The sequence below is a fragment of the Egretta garzetta genome, unplaced genomic scaffold (assembly GCF_000687185.1).
Source record: "Egretta garzetta isolate BGI_Z169 unplaced genomic scaffold, ASM68718v1 scaffold269, whole genome shotgun sequence".
Taxonomy (NCBI): domain Eukaryota; kingdom Metazoa; phylum Chordata; class Aves; order Pelecaniformes; family Ardeidae; genus Egretta; species Egretta garzetta.
The window spans coordinates 195,806-216,084 of NW_009260799.1; positions in this window are offsets into that span (position 1 = coordinate 195,806).

Sequence of the window (20,279 nt, forward strand, 5' to 3'; positions counted from 1 at the left end):
ATTTCAGCACTTCGGCAATGTTGTCACATTCTGTGCTCCTTACTGATAAGGGAAGAAATGAAAATGTAGTCAGAAGGTCTCCAAAGAAAATGCTTTGTCAGAAGCAGCTAATTTCAGAATTGCTTGCTGTTGTTACGTAGCCAGATAGGAAAATTGAAGGTTGTGACTTTCAGTCTTTTCTGAAACAAACATTGCGGAACACATTCAATTTACAAGAATACCAAAATAGATGCAGGGTAAGAGCTGTGCAAGAGTTAAATATTTACAGTAAAAATAACTGAGTATAGGATTAGTGCTGTCTTCCAATGTCTGCTAAAGGAACTGAGGCTTAATGTTAGGGTGTTGTTGCCGTTGAATTAATGTGGCTTAATCGTTCGTGGTGGGCCACTGATGGGATTGATTACAGGAAAAACAACTTGTAGTATCAGTGGCTCGAAATGGCAAGGTGTCTAGTTTGCTACGGGCAGGGCTATTTTGTTGCTGCTGTTTTCCTGGCTAGTGTATGTTCGCATTGGTACATTTGAGTAGGTTTCACAGCACTGTGAAAGTTACTTGTAGGAGAACAGATTACTCACAGAATACTTGTCAGATCCTGAAGGTTCAGTCTCAGCAGCACTTTATGCCCTTCTTCCTCCTGCTGTGCGGCGCTGGCATTGCGTGGCCGGTGGGAGCTCCCGCTCCAGCACCTCCTGTCCTGCTGGTGGCCCAGGAGCCAGATGCGCAGGCCTGGTGGAGTGGCCTTGCTATTCATAGCTGTGGGTTCCTGGAGGGCTTGATTCTGGTTTAAAAATGAGAGGACCATTTTTTCAGCTAGATCCCACCTTGCAGAGTGTCTGGCCTAAATGAAGGAGAGAACTGGGATGGCAAAGCATTGCTCCCTCCATGGGGAAAACGTTTGGTGTGGTGGAGAAACCCGGTTTCTCTGGTCTCTGCAGCTTGCTTTAAGAGCATTGAAGGTCATGTTACAACTGCTGTGGTCACAATAACCAAAAGGGGGATGAATTTGTGCTTGTGTAGTGTCTCAGGTGATGCTGCATCGTTCTACTACTTGCCTCCTTTCCAAGACAGGTTGACTTCTTGAAAAGATGATGCTAGCCTCACAGAGCCCAAAGCTTTTTGGGCCTGGACTGTTGCTTGAGTGCAGGTTGCTCTCTAGAATCTGAAAGAAAGGAAAAATTTGGGGGAAGAGAGCTGTATAGTTAAAAATGTCTTCCTATCTTGATAATGGTTATAACTACATTACTGCAAATCTTTAACTTATTTAATATGGATGTCACCAAATGCCCAAGGAACATCAGCTGTAACTTAGTCTCATGAAGTTCCTGTCTTACTGACAAATTTCTGGTCTCCAGGAGTAGCTGTAACTGGTACCTGTTAGCCCACACCTAGTGATGAGTCTCAGTTTGAAGATTCAGGCAGGATGTAGATTTGTTCTGGAATTGTTCTGTGAGGGTTTTGGATGTCCCTTCTCAATAGGAAGGCTTGTGAGTCCTGCTTTGTGCTGCATTTGTCTGTTGAAATTAATTTGCTCTTAACTGTAGGGCTCCATTTCGTGGATTATATGACCGGCAACTTCCTAGTACTCTCAAGTTCTCTTGCATGCATAGGTTAAAAAAAAAAAACAACAAACAAAACAAACCAACAACCCCCCCCCCCCCCCCAAAACCCAAACTAAAAAAACCCCAACACAATCAAACACACACAAGTGTGTGTGGGAGGCTTCATTGCCCTCCAATCTAGCTGAATGTCCATAAATCCTTCATTACTAATTTTGTATGCAGCTGATGTAACATGCTAAATAAATTGACAGTCCCTTGCAGCAAAAAATGCTGAGCTGCTGCTGTTGTGCTGTGTCAGTCTATGTTAATCAGGATGCTTGTTAATCAGAGGTTCTGCTGGTTTGGATTTCACAGGTGCTACAGCAGAGGAAAGGAGCACTTGCATTAGACTAGGATAACATAGCACAACCAGAGATGCCTTACCTGTAGAAGAGATAGTAGGTTTGTCTCCTGTAGGCTTAATCTGATTTTACTGAACTCCACGATACACAAAGCAGTAATCAGTAACTATCCTAATTGGCAATACATATTCAGTACCAATGATCTTAATTACTGCTTCCCCCTGCCCCCCCCAAGATATTTTACTCCAATTTTTTTAACATGTTTTTGTCCCGATACTTCCATAGTTCCACAGCTTGAATACGCTGAGGACATTTGTTCTTCGGTACGATTAAATGCTAGAAGTTCAGTGACTTCCAGTTAGTGGAATGTAAAGCATTCACTTGCAGACAGCTCACTGTGGTTCTTGGAGAAGACCAACTCCCTGTAGCTGCTCCTTCAGGCTTGTGGTGGCTTCCAGGTGTTCCTAACGTGTGTCCTTAAATCAGGGCTGCTCTAGAGATTCAAATTCATATCTCTTTAGCAGCCAGGGTGGTGGTTGCTTCATATTTGGTCGTTTGAAACCTGTCTCTTCCCTGGGTAATTAACTTGGAATTAACCAACCAGAGTTTTACAAAGTCTCAGAACTGCATGATGCGAGCAATTTGTTTAAAAGAAAACTGGACCAGTTCTTGGAAGAAAATTCCCTTGAGTGTTATTAAACATTTAAGTTTTCCCTTCTTGTGCAGGATCTCAAGCTGCTGGTTGCTGACAGGTAGGAGGCTAATGTAGGAAAGTTAAGTTTATCTGCCTGCCTTTTTGGGTTCTCCCCCATGCCTCTGGCTATGCCTAGAGGTGGCTCCTGGGCTAGTTGGGTGTTTCGGACCCAGTAAGATCTTTCTTGTACGTGTTTCTTGATCTTTCACATAGGGAGGATTTGCTTTTTGGCAGTATATATAGCGGTATCAAGATGAGAATAAAATCTAAGTGTAAAACAGGCTAATTCTGTGCTTATCTTTGTGTAACTGAAAGCTTTACCCTCGTGTTGCTTGGTGATGACTGTGAAGGATGTATAAGAATATTCCTCGGATGCTCAGTTAGAATGTTAATAGCTACAGACACTTTTTTTTTAGTTGCTTAATGATGGACTGGAATAAAGCTATCTTCTCCAACTGCACTTCATTACATTTGTTCAAAATATGAGGCTAGCAAAGGTACAGCAGTGATTTCTGCTGCTAGCCTTTGGGAAGGAGATACTTCCCAAACTGGCATCCATGCCCTTGTCTTTCACTTTGGTTTGGTTTCGCTTTGGTTTTCATTGTGGTGTGGATGTCTTTGTACAGCTTTTTGTGCTTTTTACCTTTTCTCATTGTCAGTTTTATTTCCTTTGATAATCCAGCATGCCTTGCTTCACTGATGAGTTCTAATGAACGTTTTCTGAAGTCAGATTTGGGTTTTGTGTGCTGCTGTTGCTGACTAGCAGCCTTGTAAAACACTTTGTTCCAAAGTACTCTAAATGATTTAAGATGGGGGGGGGGAACAAAGCATTAACAAACCCCATAGGTTATGATGCAAAGGGCATCTGGGGCATCTCCTGTAACAATAAGCATTGCAACTTGATACAAACATTGTTTGTTCTTTTTTGAACCCCTAAAGTAGCAGTCTCGAAGACTGTGCTGTGATCACAAAACAAACTTTGGGAAATCCTGAGTATTGGCAGCTTCTATCAATCTCAGATCACTAATTCAGTAAAACCCTTAAATATCTTGAGGATTGTATGTTTGTAACTTTAAGCTTCCAGAAGAGCTTGGATAGTTGTCTGGTATATTTTCTGCTTTGTCAAGTACTTGTATGCACATCAGAATTTTAAATTCATTCTTAGTTTGTTGGCATCACATCAAAATCGACATTGTTACCATAGGGCTTTTTATGTCTGTAATCTAAAGGTTGGTGTGCACTTTATTTTCTGCTTTTTGCTGTGGTAAAGTCTGGATTATTGAAGCTGTCTCTGCAGTCCTCTATAGTACATGAAAATGAACCTGCTAAATGTTTACCCCACGAAGGTATGGCAGCTAACTCGGTGATGTGTGACATGCTCAGGAATTTGTGCTCCAGTACTGCACTTCGTTCAGACTGACATAAACAGTAAATTCTGTTGGCTGAATTCCAGACTCATTCACTTACCGGGTTAAATCTAAACTTGGGCTGATGTGGTGGTTTGTTTTGTGTTTGGTTTTGGTTTTTTTGATTCTCAAGGAGTACCACAAGTTAAGCATCTTAAAATATGTTCCCTCTTCTCCTTTGGGCATAAGAGCTATGGGCAGGAGAACCCAGGTACCCTGATGCTATCATGCATGAAATCCTGTTGTTTTTTGTTTCATTAAATGCTAAAACTTAGCCGTATTTGACATCCTAGTGTACCCACAGTGATAATTCATCTGTGCGCAATCTGTCACTTTATATAACAGCCAGAACGGTTCAGGACAAAGGAAGGAAAGCATAGCTTGGTGCTGAATTCTTGAATGTGACAGGAGAAGAAAGAAGATCCTTGTACTTGGGGCATTTTTCGGTTACAGCTAGAGGCTATTTTTCAAAGCAGTAAAAATGTTCCATTGCCTAGTTAATCCAGTTGACTTACAATTTCTTTGCGGTTTCTATTACCTGTAAGTTGTTGACCTACGCATAACTGAGAAATACTTTTAATTACTTGAATGCACTGTAACCAGAATTGTCAAATTTATGGGAATGCTCATGAGAAGAATCACGTAGTTATTGGAATACCTGCCTCTGAAGCAGTTATGTTTTAACATTTAGTTTGGTTTCAATCTGGTAACTGACAAAGCAAATCCTTTGCTGTTTTTCACGGATGTGATAAGTGGAACTGATAAGACTCCTCTGGGGCTCAAAACCCCCAAATAAAAAGGTGATGCATTTGAATTAGGTGCTTTTAGATCAGTGGTGTAGAAACCATTCTACTCGGCATAACTGGAGAATTGGCATCAAATGAAGCCTGTGAGTGTTGCCTTACTGTAAAAGCTGTCACCAGAATTGGGGCTGAAGCATGAGGAAAGGTGATTAGTGTTACCAGGGATGGAGCTACCTATGGCGTCTCTTTCTGGGCCCAGCCGTGTACTTGCTTCCCTGCAGAATGAAGCAGCTGAAATATATTCAGTAGTCCTGCATCATACATGCATGCGTATACATATGTATGTTTGCCTTTCACTTTCAAACTGACTCTGAAACAACTTCTTTTATTAAGCAGAGCAAATTAAAGGATATTAGCGTAAGCTCATGAGGAGGAGGCTGGAAAGATAACTTTTTACAGTATCTTTTTATGTGTGTGTGGGCATGAGTTGATAGTACAGTTGGTTATTTTTCTTTCACAAATTATTTTCAGTGCTTAGATTTGTGTCTTTTAAGAAATGGATTTTTTTCCCCCACCCTGTAATCTAAGGTTTAATGATCCTTCTGGCTATAAAGGAAACCCAGATTTTGAGTCATAGCAGTGCTGGAGCTGAGCGATGTATCGGTCAGATGTGCAGAGCTTACTTGACCTTGTTTGCAACTGTCTCGACGCAGCCCCTAGAGTGATGGAGCTCCTGTTCGGAGGGCAGCCTGGAACAGGAAAGGAGAAAGTAAAGAAGGTTAACATCACTGCTTTCATCCCTTTACCACTCCACCATACTTCAATGTGTATTCATTGTTTCAGGCATTTTGGAAAACACCTGGGACCAGTGCATGTGCTCTATGCACAGCAGTTACGGAGAAGGGCTGTCTTCCTAGCTGATTTCAACCATGCAGCTTTACAGAGCGGAATACAGGCAACGGAGATGGCAAGAAGAATGTTAAAGAGGGCTAGGAGAAGGGCAGCTTAAAATCCGAAGCCATCAGGTCTGCTGGTGCAGCTCTGTGGGATACAGACTCAGCTGAGCCCGACTGCCACGGGTCAGCCATGTAGTTTATGGAATGGCCAAGGGAAGCTGTGGGATATGTGATATATAAAATAATGTTACCAGTAGGATTCATTAGGGATTATTATTGTATTAAGACTAACTATGAAAGGACATGTAAGGATGCCACTCAAATTACTCTACCCTCTACTCTGCTCTGGTGAGACCTCACCTAGAGTACTGCGTTCAGCTCTGGAGCCCTCAGCACAAGGAGGACACGGAACTGTTGGACCAGGTCCAGAGGAGGGCTACAAAAATGATCCGAGGGCTGGAGCACCTCTCTTCTGAAGAAAGGCTGAGAGAGTTGGGCTTGTTCAGCCTGGAGAAGAAAAGGCTGTGGGGAGACCTGATTGCAGCCTTTCAGTACTTAAAGGGGGCCTATAGGAAAGACGAGGGCAATCTTTTTAGTAAAGACAGCTGTAGCAGGACAAGGGGTAATGGCTTTAAACTAAAACAGGGTAGGTTTAGACTGGATATAAGGAAGAAATTCTTTACAATGAGGGTGGTGAAACACTGGAAGGGGTTGCCCAGAGAGGTAGTGGAGGCCCCATCCTTGGAAGCATTCAAGGCCAGGTTGGACGGGGCTCTGAGCACCCTGATGGAGTTAGCGGTGTCCCTGCTCACTGTAGGGGGGTTGGGCTAGATGACCTCTAGGGGTCCCTTCCAACCCAAAACATTCTATGATTCTGTGAATTATAATTTCTGTCTTGGTTCAGCTTTCTGGAATTGGTTTTGAGCTTGATGCTTCAGCTTTTTAAAATAAGCAAGACTCCTTGCTGTAAGTAATAGGTCACCTTTAATATTGAAGCTATTCAGTTATACTAGGTTAAATTTTCTCATCTTAATAGTTGTTGATTGAGATAATTGTCGATCCCTTTGTTCCTAGCTTACTGCTCCTTGAAAGCCTGTTGGAAGTCCACTTCCTTCTGTAAATCATTCCCCCCCTCCTTTTATGTGTGGTTGTACCGTGTTAGTCTCCACATGAAGCTTTCAGGAGTAGCATCCGTTTTGTAGGGCTGTTGTACTCCAGGGTCTTGGTCCTTGGGGAAGAGGTAGGCAGGTACAACTGCTTCGCCATCGCAGTGGTCCTACCTCCATGGCTTTTTGGTGGGAGTGAAAGAAGAATGCTCAAATGAGCCATGACTGTTACCCGTTTCCCTGCTGTGCTGAGAGAGATGGACTTGATGTAATGAGAGAAACATCTACTGTAAAGCGTAACTTCTCTGCTTCAGTCTTCCCAGTGTGTTTTAAAAGGAACGTGATGCTCTGTCCTTACAAGCTAGGTGTACCAGGCTCTGGGAAGGCCACGTAGAAGTATGCTGCACTGCTTCGCAGGTAGTAGTTCTGATGCCCAGTTTAAATCATCTGCGTTCCCTCTTGGCTCTGGGAATGTGAAACTAATCCCACCTCATCCCAGGAAAAAAAAATAATTAAAAATTACCGCATTATTTCTTCTTTGTTTGCTTCCTTTCTACCTCCTAACCAAAATAGGCCCTTTGTGTGATAGTAGACTTGTTGGTTCTAATAAGTAGGGTTGGTTTTACCCCTTCCTCCCCTAAGCCCAGACTATTTTATTTTTACTGTGTAACACCTGGTTCTCTTGCCATCAGTCACCTCTTCAGGGCCTTGGCAAGGTAGAACAGAAATGTGGCTAAATAGGTGATGGCCATGCTCTGAGCCAACTTGTTTGGCCTTTGCATTTGGTTTCTCTCCTATGTAGTTTTACAAGGCAAATCTACCTGAGGAAGTCCACCTGACTTTGCTTTAGCAGTCAGCAGTTTGCCCAAGTAACATTTGCTAGATTTGCCTTTTGGTTTTGTCTCTGCATTTTTGTGGTCTAATAGCGTAACATCGATGCCCTTGTGTGGTGGGGGTTCCTGCACATGTGCTGTGAGTAGCTGGCTATTTCCATGGTGAGGGGTTATCTCCGGCTTGCGTGTAGGCTAGGACAGTGAATCTTGCTCACTCCTTTACAACGTGCTGTGGGCGAACAGCTTCTGTTCCCACCGAAAAGCATTCACCGTGACAGAGGAAGGAATATGTTTACGTTGAAGCAATGTTAGGTAATGGTACCTATGCAAGTAGGCTGGTAGTTACATGGTACAGATGTACTACAATGCACCAAAAATTCCTTACGGTGATCCATGTTCCTGTGAGGAAGAATATGTAATATTTGATTGAATTTTGGCTGGATACATGATGAGTTACCTTTATCTGGTCTGCAGAAGACTCTAACCAGGTGCATGTCTGTAACTCTCGTCACGGTTGTCACTGGTTCTTGTTATAATAGAAGTCAGGGACAGGATTTGCCTGTGTAAAATTTTTTTTTTTTTTTTTTTCCCCCCCCCAAACTGAGTGCTGTTGGTTCTGTGTCTTAATTACAATTGCCATTAAGCACTAGGACTTTGATTGCAGAAATCAAGACCAGGTTGGACGGGGCTCTGAGCACCCTGATCGAGTTAGCGGTGTCCCTGCTCACTGCAGGGGGGTTGGACTAGATGACCTCTAGGGGTCCCTTCCAACCCAAAACATTCTATGCTTCTATGAAACTGTGCAACTCGTGTTGCCTTTCTCTAAGCAGATTTAGCTACCTGTAGCGATTAACGCGTGCTTTACAAAAAGCGGGAGCAGGCTGAATCAGCTCGAGAGTTGGCGAATTTGGCACTGCTGAAAGAAGATGCATTCGCCTGAGATTTGAAAACCTAATCGTGAAGATTTTAATCTCTCTTGATGCTTTATGTAACAGAACACCATGTGATCTCAGGATCTGTAGTGTCATCACCGTTCGCCCTTCTTGTTTTTGTTGATCGTGACCAACCACTATTAAACTCTGCAAACTTTGAATAGAAGCGAGTGGATAATCTTTAACGGGCGAGGCTTTGTGATTCTTGAGAGTGCTGCGGAGTTCAGGACCCGTGGTTAATAGTGGAATGCTAATGCTAATCTTAGGGCTGCCAAGGACCGAGAGGTATTTCTTCCGACCCTCTGTCTGAGGGAAACTAATCGGCAGCCACTAGATAGATACATGAATGAAAGTGATACTTCTCCAGAAAGAAGGCTCTGTCCAAATAACCATGAAAGTGTTATTCTTGGAACTGGAACAGCATCTAAAGAGGTATTTATATAAAGTTTTTAAATTTCAGATGCTTGATTTACTGCCTCTTTTTTTTTTTTTACAGGTTTCTTAAACTGTTTTGTTTGAGCAAGTACTTAAAAATGCTTCTAAACCAAGGAGCTTGGCACTTGTTAAAGCTGTTTCGAACTGTTTCAGGCTAGGACTAGCATACTGGTTGAGAATACTGTGTCACCCAGAGTGGTTTACTTATTCACTGAAAATCTATGTGTCTTGAAAAAAACCTTTATTTAAAATATTCTGTATTATAAAATGCTTGCTGTTACAGTACTTTTCTTTCCTCTTTAAAAAAAAAAAGTTACTCCAGTTATTCCAAATATTGACATAATGCTAAACCAAAAATGAGAATTTTAACATGATTTGTAACTAATTATCAAACAAGTTTGTATTCATTCAAGTACTTTTCATACATGATATATACTATCTTCTGTCTTGTCACGTGTTTAAAGAAAAGTTTAGTTAATCCATCTTGTTAAATGTTTGGAGAGGCATTGAAATACAGCTTAGTCTTCTGCAAGTTACATTTATTAACCTCCTTTTCCATATAAACAGTGAAATATGAAATGAATGCTTTTGATCTGGTTCCTTTCTCGTGTTTAAAAGAAATACCAAGTAACTCAGTGAATGGAAAGAATTATTTTACTGAGTTAAAAATACATGACAGTGAGGGGAAAAAAAATGCCCTGACTCTTGATGTTGCGGAGTTGTTGTTCTGTGTACAGAAGGCAAACACTCTTCCGTGGGAGGGAGCCCAGAATGTGTTCTTCATAACTTCTGATCGCTGAACTGGTGCTTTTGTTACACCACACCCTTAAAATCCATAAAAACTCGCTCTTGTCATATAAATTTTGACAAATAACAATTAATACGTTTCACTTGATATTCTTGTCATGTTATGTTTGGGGTATTGCCTGTGGAGAATAGCTTTCCTCTGTGAACGGTGCCTCTTGAAAGAATATAGATTTATACGCTGGAAAACCTGTTTTAAAAACTTATTTTTAATTTCTTCACCAGTCGATAGTTTCTGAAAACATGCTTGAACTTTTCAAATGGATGTTAAAAATTATACGAAATTAATTCACCTAAACACCTAAGGAACCAGTGTAATGGAAATCTCTTATAACAGCAATTGAAATATAATGATAACAGGTATGTTATGCCTGAGGAGCATGTGTGTACAGCAGTGATTATATATTACTGTGCCATTATATATTACTGCACAGGAAAGGTAATATTGAGAAGATTGTTTCCTACCACAAACCAATCTGTTCCACAAAATGTATAATGAAAAAAGTGTGAGGGAGTGGACGTGCGATTTTTCTTTAACCTTTCTGCATTATTAAGAGGTTTTGCTATAACTCATTTTTTACTGATACACATAGCAGAATGATGTAGCACTTCTAGTCATCAACCAAAATTTGCATCTGTTAACATTATACAGAAAATTTGGATGATTTCTCCTGTATTCTTATACGGCAAACTGCTTCCTGTTTACTTCTCATTTGCTTTTGTTTCTTCTAGTTTCCCTTGCAGAGATGCTGGTTTCGCTCTAGTTATTTTTCTGTGCATTAAGGCTGGCTGGCTGTCACGTAACCAAAAATTGCAAGTGAAGGAGAAATGTTAGCTTCCCTCACAGCTGTTCGTGGCTAGTGTTGCATATGGTTGTATTTTCTTTCCAAAACTGACCCTACTGAATGCATGGGCCAAATCCAAAGGAGCGTTTGGCTTCCTCCGGGTTAGACACAGAATCTCTTTTGAGAGGGAGTGCGGTTGTGTGCGGCTTTCTAGAGGACAGAGGAGCGATTCCCAGGTCAGGCATCTCATTTAAAACTTGCAGGATGCTGACACAGTAGGCGGACCTTTTTCCACTTGCAGCCCTTTGTCAAGGGCAGCTTACAGCATACTGCGACGGGCTTTTACCCTTAACAAAATTAAATACTTGATACTTTTTCATTTTAAGTTTGGCTGCCAGAATGAAGTCCAAGTTCTAGAGTCTAGGCACTGGAGGTCTGCCAAAGTGCTCTGGAAAAGTGATCCCTAATGTCTCTGAGCTACTGGGGAGCTGTCTAGCACCAGCCAACTGGAAATGGCGATTCTGTGGGTATGCAGGAGCTCCTGCTTCTCTTGTAGCACAGACTGCAGGCAGGGGGCTGTGTCTGGTTGAGGGGGTGTATTTCAACACCTCTCCATCCTGGGAAAAATAGTGTTGTGGCATTGTCCGTATTTCTTTTTGAAACTTTGTTGGAAATGCGGACCATGTGGGCCTGGCTGGGGGGAAACAAAGTCAGAAGATGCTTCCGCCCCTGGTTATGGCATCAGCTGGAAGAAGGGGGTGCTAGGTGCCTCTGCCAACCAGTGGCATAATTAAGGTAGGCTGTAGTTGGTCAACATACAAGAGTGGTCCTGAAGGCAAGGACAAAAATTTCCGTGTGCCTTGTGCTATAATATTTAGGTTATTCTTATCTGAACTTCAGTAACTTCTGGTTGTTTAAAGCATACCTTAGCAAAGGGCATCCAGTCTCTATCTGATGATACTGAGGGATAGAAAGCCTACTATACTTGAGCTAGTCCTTCTTACTGTTTTCAAAAGGCAGGCTTTAATTCATCATTAGGCAAATACTAAATAGATGCACTCTAATATGGAAAACTAAACCAAAACTCTGACAGCCCCTGAAACCTAGTATTTCGTCTATTTGAACCTGGTATTAATAGTATTTAAACCTATTTTTAACCTAGTATTTTCTCTATTTAAAGGTAATTGTTCACTCTAGTTAAATCAGGTTTCGGTCCTTCCAAGGATTTCAAGGATCCTTTCAAGTACCTTGATGTCTTTCAGTCTATCAGTGTAAGTAAATTCCCTCAACCCCAATCTCTGAATAGGTTCAATGGTTCTTTTCTACCTATTTAAGTTTATCAACAGCTTGTTTTAAAATGCTGAGTTCTTCAGAAATGGGGCTGAAAAACAGGTTTGTGCAAAGTAATTCAAGGCAGGAGCCTATCTCAGTTGCACCAGTGCTGCCCTGTGACTCAAACATTCACTTAACAAATATTTTTGTTTATAGCTGTCAGGACTGCTTGTGCTTGAACTGCTGATTGATGTTACCAGCTACCTGCCCAAGGGCCTCTAGCAATTAGTGGCCAGGAAAAGTCAGAGAGGAATTCCCCCATTCAGTACCTTGTGTGGGAGCAGGCAGTGCCTCCCTGGATGGGGAGGCTGCCTAAGGGTGGTTTTCGGAAGAGGTGAGTTGTCCTCCGTGCTTGGTGGGACACCGCAGCAGTGGTTCCCTGGCTCCACCGGTGAAGCTGGAAAAGGGGCTTTAAATCCTGCCTTGCAGCAGGGGTTTTCTCTCCTTCCTCTAACTTGACAGCAGTGTGGCAGCTCACCACGTTGATGCTGTAGAAGAGTGGCCACTGGGCATCTGGGCTAACGCCCTGCGTGAGAATGGGGAAATGTACCTGGGACCTGTTTTGGACTCCCATGCGTTACTAAGTGGGTTACTCATCTCAGACTTCTGATACTGCAGTTGGTTGAGTTTTGGTTTTGTGAGGGTTTTGTTTTGATTTGGTTTTTTTTTTTTTTAAGTTGCAAAGGTTCAAGGTGTCATCTTAATGATGGTGGTTTCTGGAGGATGAGGTAATTGTTTTCAAGAAGTGTTAGGTGTCTGACACAGTATACACATAAGCTCAGACCTTGTTTTGTACGAAAAGACTCTTGGAACAGCTATTGAAGCCTATTGTAGGTGGATATCCACCAGAAAACAGGCATCGGCAGTATGAGGTCTGGGCTGCTTCATAAACAGGATGCCACTCATAAATTTAGCCAACTCTACATAAAGGTGATTACTGGGTTATTGAATATGTATGAAATAATATGCTGTAATCTTTCCTTTGCAAATTGTGTATTAAAAGATGAAGAGTGTATCTTCTGTTTGCAGAATGTCTGGCTCAAGAGTGGCTAAATGTCCATGGTGTCTGCCCAGCGTGGCCACCACAGACCTGACAGTCTCGAGGTACTTGCTGTTTACAAACTAGAAGATGCAGTCCTGTGGAAAAGGAGGGCTTCTACTGCCCAAGTCTCCTCTAAAGGAGCAGTAGGGTACTGAGGAAGGCTGAATCCCACCTGAAGGAGAACCAGGACTTCAGGGTATACGTGCCTTCTGTAGATGCCATGGACCTATGCCAGCTGTTTGCAGTCTCTGGCCTAAAAGGTGCTCCAGGGACATGTTCAAAATACACTGAGCTGGCACATCTGTTCTGACTGTTCTCTTTGGCTTGCAGTGTGGCAGTATTAGAGGAAAGAAGTGCTGTGCGAAGTGGGTAATACATCTCTAAAGCCATAAGGCACAGTCAGGTCAGATTAAAATATCTATTCATCTGTCTTTGGGTAACTCTTTAGTAATTTTTCAGCACACCTCATTTCATAGTTTTATGTACTTTCACAGGTATCTTGCATTCTATTTCAAACCAGTATTGCTTTACAGTTTTCTTCAGCGAGGAAAGCTTAGATGTTTTTTACGTGGAGATACTCTGTTGGGATTTCTGCGATCATGAGTCAGCAGGATTTGTGGCTCTTAAGTCACTGAAGCTATGCCTGGATTAAGAAGCCTGAGAGTACTTTCCTGCTCCAGTGTCTAGCTGTACGCATTCCTCAATGCCATACTGAGTTAAAAGCATGGACATAGATCAGATTCCTCTCATATTCTCATTTCCACTGGGGGGGTGGGGGAGAAGCACAGGATGGGCAGGAAATCATCCAGCCCAATGTGGTGGTTGGTAAAGGGAAGTGAGACTTTTGTGTAGTAAATCAGGTCACACTCTTGAATGTTTCTGGAAGTTTCCCCCACGCTTCCTCAAGGACTGGAGGTACGTGGTGTTTGATTTCTATAAATGAAAGCTTCCATTCAGGTATAAAAGTACCTTTAAATACATGAGAGTGATTTCAGCCTGTTAAAGTGCACTTCTGCTTGGATGGAACAGCAGGTCTTGAACTTTCTCTAATTTTTTTTTTAGGAAGTTACCAAAAGATGATAAACTGTGGGTTCAGGCACAGCTGAAATAGAATGCTTTGACCACTCTGAAATTAAGAAATACGGTATTACGAATCTGTGTAATATACACACATTAGAGCCAGGGGGAGTTAATCTGAAAGCCATTCGCCTACTTGCTCATTGATATTGCTCGTACCTTTGAAGGCATTTAGCCAGTGATTGCAAAGAGACTGAAACTGTAGGAGTGTAAATGGGCAACTAGATAGAGGTCTTAGTGTATTCCCTGAGGCCTTGAAATCTCACTTTATTGTCTTTATTCTACTACATGTGTAACCCAGTTCCAGTGTTTGGAGTTAATTGTTGTTGAGCAGAATGGCCTTAAAAATGGTTGTGCACAACAGGGTGATAACGAGCGATCTGCCGCGTCAAAGGCCGAGTAGTGGTGGACCTTCCTCCTCGTTCACAGCAGATTGGATTCCACGCTCAGGTGCTCCACTCCCGCATTGCAATCTTACCTTACGTTTTGTTTCCGTACTTTTCTCCTTTGATCATCATTGACCGGTTTTAATCATTTCCGTAGAAGCTGAAGTAGGGAACTTCATTCCGAAGTTCCTAAAGACCATAGGACAAGGCTGGTTAATTGCAGGGTTTTGCAACTTTGAGTTGGCTTTTAAGGTGATACACTTCTGTGGGAAATACAGGCTTAATTTCAAGTGTTGAATCCAAAGTGGCCATCAAGGGGAAATGATATTCAGTGAGAAGTGTAGGCCAGCTGTTACGCCATGTAAATGATTTCTTAGTAAGTGTGACTAAATTATTAGCTGATCCAAGATTTCCAATACAGTTTCAAGGGGAGCAGTTAGAAAAAGGGGAGAAGGTGGGAAAAGAGGAAGGAAGGGATTAAGTGGTTAAAAAAAAAAAAAGGCATAATGGGGCATAGGCTTCATAGGCTTTACAGGGGGCTGGGGAAATGGAGGGACTTAAGGTCCTCCATCCCTCCCCTTCCACAATTAGCACCAGTCAGTAACAGGTCATACTCCCACTTCACGTGATTCGGTGTGACTTTTTCCCCCAGCCTTAAGGAAACAGAAGATATTGAGAGATTAACAAAATAATAAAATATGACCCTTCTCAGTGACAAGTTAAATTGATTTTAATTTGATGATTAAATCCCACCCTGTGCTATCAAGATAGGGTGGGGTGGGTGGGTGGGTGTCAGCCACTGTCCCGGAGCCCCTCCTGGGCCCATCAGCCCCCTGGGTCAGAGATGCTGTTTAATGTAGAGAACTTGAGCCTTCCAAATGCTCCTTGTGTCACTGTGCCAAACCACTTCCTATACTTGCTATGTTTCTTTTGTTATGTTAGGTGCAATTTGAAATGCTCCAGTGACTCTCTTTCCCCTGCTCTGCGTTTAATTTTGGAGTACGTGGTTGAGAAGTATGTTGTTGTACAGTTAGAACAAGTGGGATTAAATGCTAGCGTGAGTGGTTTTTACTCTGAGGTGTTCTCCTTGGCTTTGAGAAAAGCATTGCAGGTGAAAGCTATGCATAAGACCAGGGAACTGAATTTTTAAGACTTAAATCTAAAATTATTTAAACGGAATTTCACAGAAAGGAAGAGTGAATTTCAGCTCCATGCTTTGGGTACTGAAATTTAAAGATTGCAGCATTTTATCGCTTTTCTACATATGCTGCTTTATGGCACTGAAGGGTTTTTTTTCCCCTTCCATCCTGGGCACAGTGGTAGCTTGCAGAGTGGTGTTGTGTGCTGCTTTCTAGAGGACAGAAAATCAATTCCTGGCTCAGATGTCTCACTTAAAACTTCCAGGATGCTAACATGGTTGGTGGATCTTTTCCCACTTGCAGTCCTTAGTCAAGGGCAGTTTATGGGATACTGAGGAGGGCTTTACACTTTTAATGAAGTTAAATATTTTACATGTACTCATTTTCAGCTTGCATATGAAGTTAGGGAAGCCTGTGATTCCCAAACGAGATGTTACTGCAAATGTATAACTCTCTAAATTTAGGTGGTGTAGCATCTGGATGCAATTTCCGGTTCTGAGTTATGATAGACCTCACCTGACTCTGTGAGAAGACTTTGAAACTCAATGCATGTGCGTAGAACAGGGTCCTTCAACCCACCCGTGTTGCTAGATGGTCATCTATGGGTGATCTTGGGAACGGAGATACCACATGTCATTCTCCAAGCATCAAAATTGGTATAAGATGGCTCATATTTCCTTGAAGAGTTCTCTCTGACCACCAAGGAGTGGATTATCTCTGTCTTTGTCTATAGACTTGACCAGGTACCTGATACAAACCTTATGTTTTATTTTGTCAGCATTAAAATTGGTAGAATCATTATTATTCTCATTAAAACCAACTGGGGTTGACTTGGCAATTAGTTGCTTGTAAAAGAAAGAGGATATCCTCAAAGGAGCCAGTGAGAACCGCTCCTTGTCTTTTGATCTTACATGGTTGTCTTCTTGCTTTTAAATGCAGCCTTCTGTCTCTTGTGCAGAGCGCACAGCGTGGTACTTCTATGTATGCATTGCGATTAGAGATTCTGTCAGGTTATTTCCAGAACCCCAGTAGGGTGTATGTATTCTTTCCGCTGAATATTTATTTAGTTATCCTTGCACATCTGGCAAAAAAAAAAAAAAAAATTTACAAATATAGTACTTCATTTCACTAGCATCTTGCATAGCTCTCCCTTTTATCTGTTTTTCATGGAACTAAAGCCCAGTTTGTAGCAAACCAAATTATAGATGCAAATAACTTTACTACGGGGGAGGAAAAGCACACATTTAGGAAAACTGAGAGATTAATATCTGGTAGTAGGAAGCTCTTCAATTTAGCAGAGGTATGTAAATTGAAATCTGCAGGATTCAAACCAGAAATTAAATAAGTTTGAAATAAAATCCATGTACCCAGTGGCTTGGTTTCGTTAAAACAGGATCCTAGCTACAAGTTTGGGGCTGGAAAAGGAAGTTGGCTGAGGTTCTGTGATCTTTCTTTAGACTATCTGAATGTGATTTTTTTTCTTTTTGTCCTTCATCTGTTCAAAAATAATTATCATTGAGTGGCTTCTCCAGCCTGTCTTACACCTTTACTGAGATGATAAAAAAATCATGGCCTATTGAAATAAATAATCCTTTAGTCCTTGATGTCAACTGCAGCCGGAGTTTCCTCTCTAGGTTATCAGCTTGGAGTCATTTTGTGTAAGTGTGATGCTGGGGGGGGGTTGCTGTCAATACACAAATAGCATTGAATTTATGGATTTTAAGGCAGACTAGTACTTTGCTATTTGTTGAGCATTTTTAGAGGCCAAGTGAAATGTCAAGTCAGATGTCATGTAGAATCTAATTACTGTAGTCTTTTCTTGAGTAATTAACAATTTATTTTTTTTTACCTCTTCAGTACTTCTGTGTTGTAGTTTGAAAACTGTAGCTCAAGTCCATAGGATCTGAGCCTGTCTACAGTGCAAGATGAAAGTGTGCTGTGACAGAAATCGCTGTTTTCTAATAGGGTTTCTGGTGTGGTTTCTTTGCAACATAGTCAAAAGACAAAATTTATTTTAAGTTCAGGAGATGCTTGTCTAGGGCTTTTAACGTTGGCTTCTGAAGGGAGCATACCCTGACAAGGTACTTGAAAGATAAATTTTTTTAAGTGAAAGAATTTTCTCACACAGAAATACGCCGAACCAGACTTGCATAGAGACAAAACGATTCGGTGCTGCAGCGTACCTCATTACGTGCTTAAGATGAAAAGCACTTTTTTTCAAGGGCTTAGCATGATTAAATTGAGACAAGAGGAAATTATTTAGTGGGAGAAACAGTGTGTTAAGAACTGAAACACTACAAAAGGTGAAGCGTGCTTCTTAGGTCTTTGATGACCACGTATGTTTCAACTTCAGGCAGTTAATTTATTTGAGGATCAAAGATGCTGGTGAGCTACTTGTTTAGCGCTGCATCGTATTTTGCCCTGCTCGTTTCTCAGTAACCCATCTCGAGTCTTTCTCTATTACTTCATGCAGTTAGTGAACGACTGGGGTGCTCCAGAGACGTGCAGGCTTCCGCAGCGTGCGATCCTTCGTTTGAGGGGACTCCCAACAAATGTCCCTCGTCGCGTCTCTGAGGGGGGAGCATGAACCCGTCCAGCCCGCTGCAGACCCAGGGTGGCTTTGCAGGGATGAGGAATTCTGCAGCCTTTCTCGCCTCTGCTCCCAGGAATGTAATATTGTAAGCTTTTGCGGGAGGCGTTGGTGTCTAATACCGTGTAATGTCTGTTGATGAGGTGTTAAAGAGATGGTTGGAAGGTTTTGAGTAAGGCTTTAGTCATCTTGACTCCCTTCTAGTGCTGCAAGGGAGGGCAAGTGAGTCAAAACAACATACTGCGAGTGAAGTGCATGTTGAATGTCATGGTGGGAGGCAGGAAGGGAGACAAATCCGTGAGCCGGCAAGGGGAAAGGGAGTTCAGATGATTATTTGCCTTAGATCTACAGATCGTTTTATTTCATAAATAATATATATTGAACAAAAGCAACAGCAAAACCTCAACCTTTAAATACGGTGTTCAGTCTCTGTCCTTGTCGGGCAGACGACGTGGTGTTGAGGCAAGAACATCGGAAATTAGTGGTGCTCCCCAATTTGGGGGATGAAGGCAGTACATGGTCATGTTTTCTATTTCCTAGATGATCTGCGAGCTCAGAGCTTTCTCAGCCATAAAGGGAGACTTACGCCTTGCTTTCTTACAGGGTGGGCAAAGCAGAACATGCATATTAACGTGCAGCCCTGCTTACGCAGCTGACAGCTTTCTTTCTACAACTGGGCTTGTAGGCATCTAAAAATAAATGAAGGAATTTGCTAAAAGCCCACTGAAGTTAATGGAGGCTGGTTAATGAGTTCAGCGGGAATTGGATTTAGGATCGTATCTGTATCTCTTCTTCATGAAGATATATTAATACACAGATTAGAAGAGGGCAATGTTATTTATTGTTAATTTAGTCTGAGATTCATACCACTTTTCTGTCATAAGTGGAGTGATGGCATTTAATAATTGGCATTATGGCAGCACCAACGATCACCCTGGGATGCATCCATGACTTTATTTTTACATGTACAAACGAGAACACGTAACAAACGTTTGCTGCCTGTCCTGCAACAGCCAAGCAGGCGTTCCGGGGCTGCGTCTGATCTGGCGTGTGAGTTTGCTGTCTTAAGTGAGCGATTTCATAAGGCCCTCATTAGCAGAGATAGGACTTCTCGCTTTTTACACCTCATCTGCCCTTTTCTGATTAGGAGATTGCCCCGAGCTTGTGTCCAGCCGCAGTTTTGTTAATTCTAATGTCCCGAGTAATTGCCGTGATGAGGAGTGATTGGAGACATTACTGATTTTTGAGGCCCAGCCCTTCAGAAAACATGAATTTAGATCAAGTCTAGGGCAGAAGTTGATACAGATTCGGGTACAGATGATGTGCTTTGAGTTGTTTATCAAATGGCTCACTTGATCACTGAACACCAGGAGTACCACTGTGTGTAGCAAGGAACCTCCACAAAGCAAGCAGTTAGTTGCAGCATACGTACTACCTATGGTTACTGGTGTTTGTCCGTCAGGACGTGGGGAGCTGAGGCCTGATGCCTGTGTTTTAACGTGTTGCTTCTAATGTATTTGCTATTAAATTTGAAAGTCAATACAGGCCAGGGTTGCTTTTGGTTTGGTTTTTTTTTTGTTTGTTTGTTTTTGGTTTGGTGGTTTTTTTGTTTTTTTGTTTTTTTTAAACTCCCTTTAATTTTCAAGCCTGTTAGGCGCTATCCTGCGCAGCTTCCCCAGATATCCGAAGGGCAAGATGAGAGCTGTGCCCTTGTGGGACGTGGATGTGGGGCCGGGAAGGCGGCTGCGAGGAACTCCTTATTCTTATATGTGACCTCTCTCGTGAATAGGATTAGTTTGTACTACTCTGCTGGCATTACTGAATGAAAGAATAGTAGAACCGGGACAACATAAATAAACTTAAGAAGGATGATGCAGGTACGCAAATGCTAAATTTAGCTTTAAGATGATTACTCCGTGCCTCCTGGCTTTCCTGCTTCTCTGGGAGCACCGCCTGTGACATCTATGTGACTTCTAGTTCTGGGAGCAGTTCGCTGTGGAGAATTGAAGCGGGTTTTGACTTCATTTTTAAGCCTTTTAAGTCGTGCAATGCCCGATGATAGCGCGGGTCTCTGGAAAATGGTGGTTCTCGGGGCCGGCTGTTCCTCGCGCTGGTATGCTGTGGTGGTTTTTACTTCGGCCTCGGGTCTCCTTCCAGGCTGTTGCTGGCAGAGGGGCTC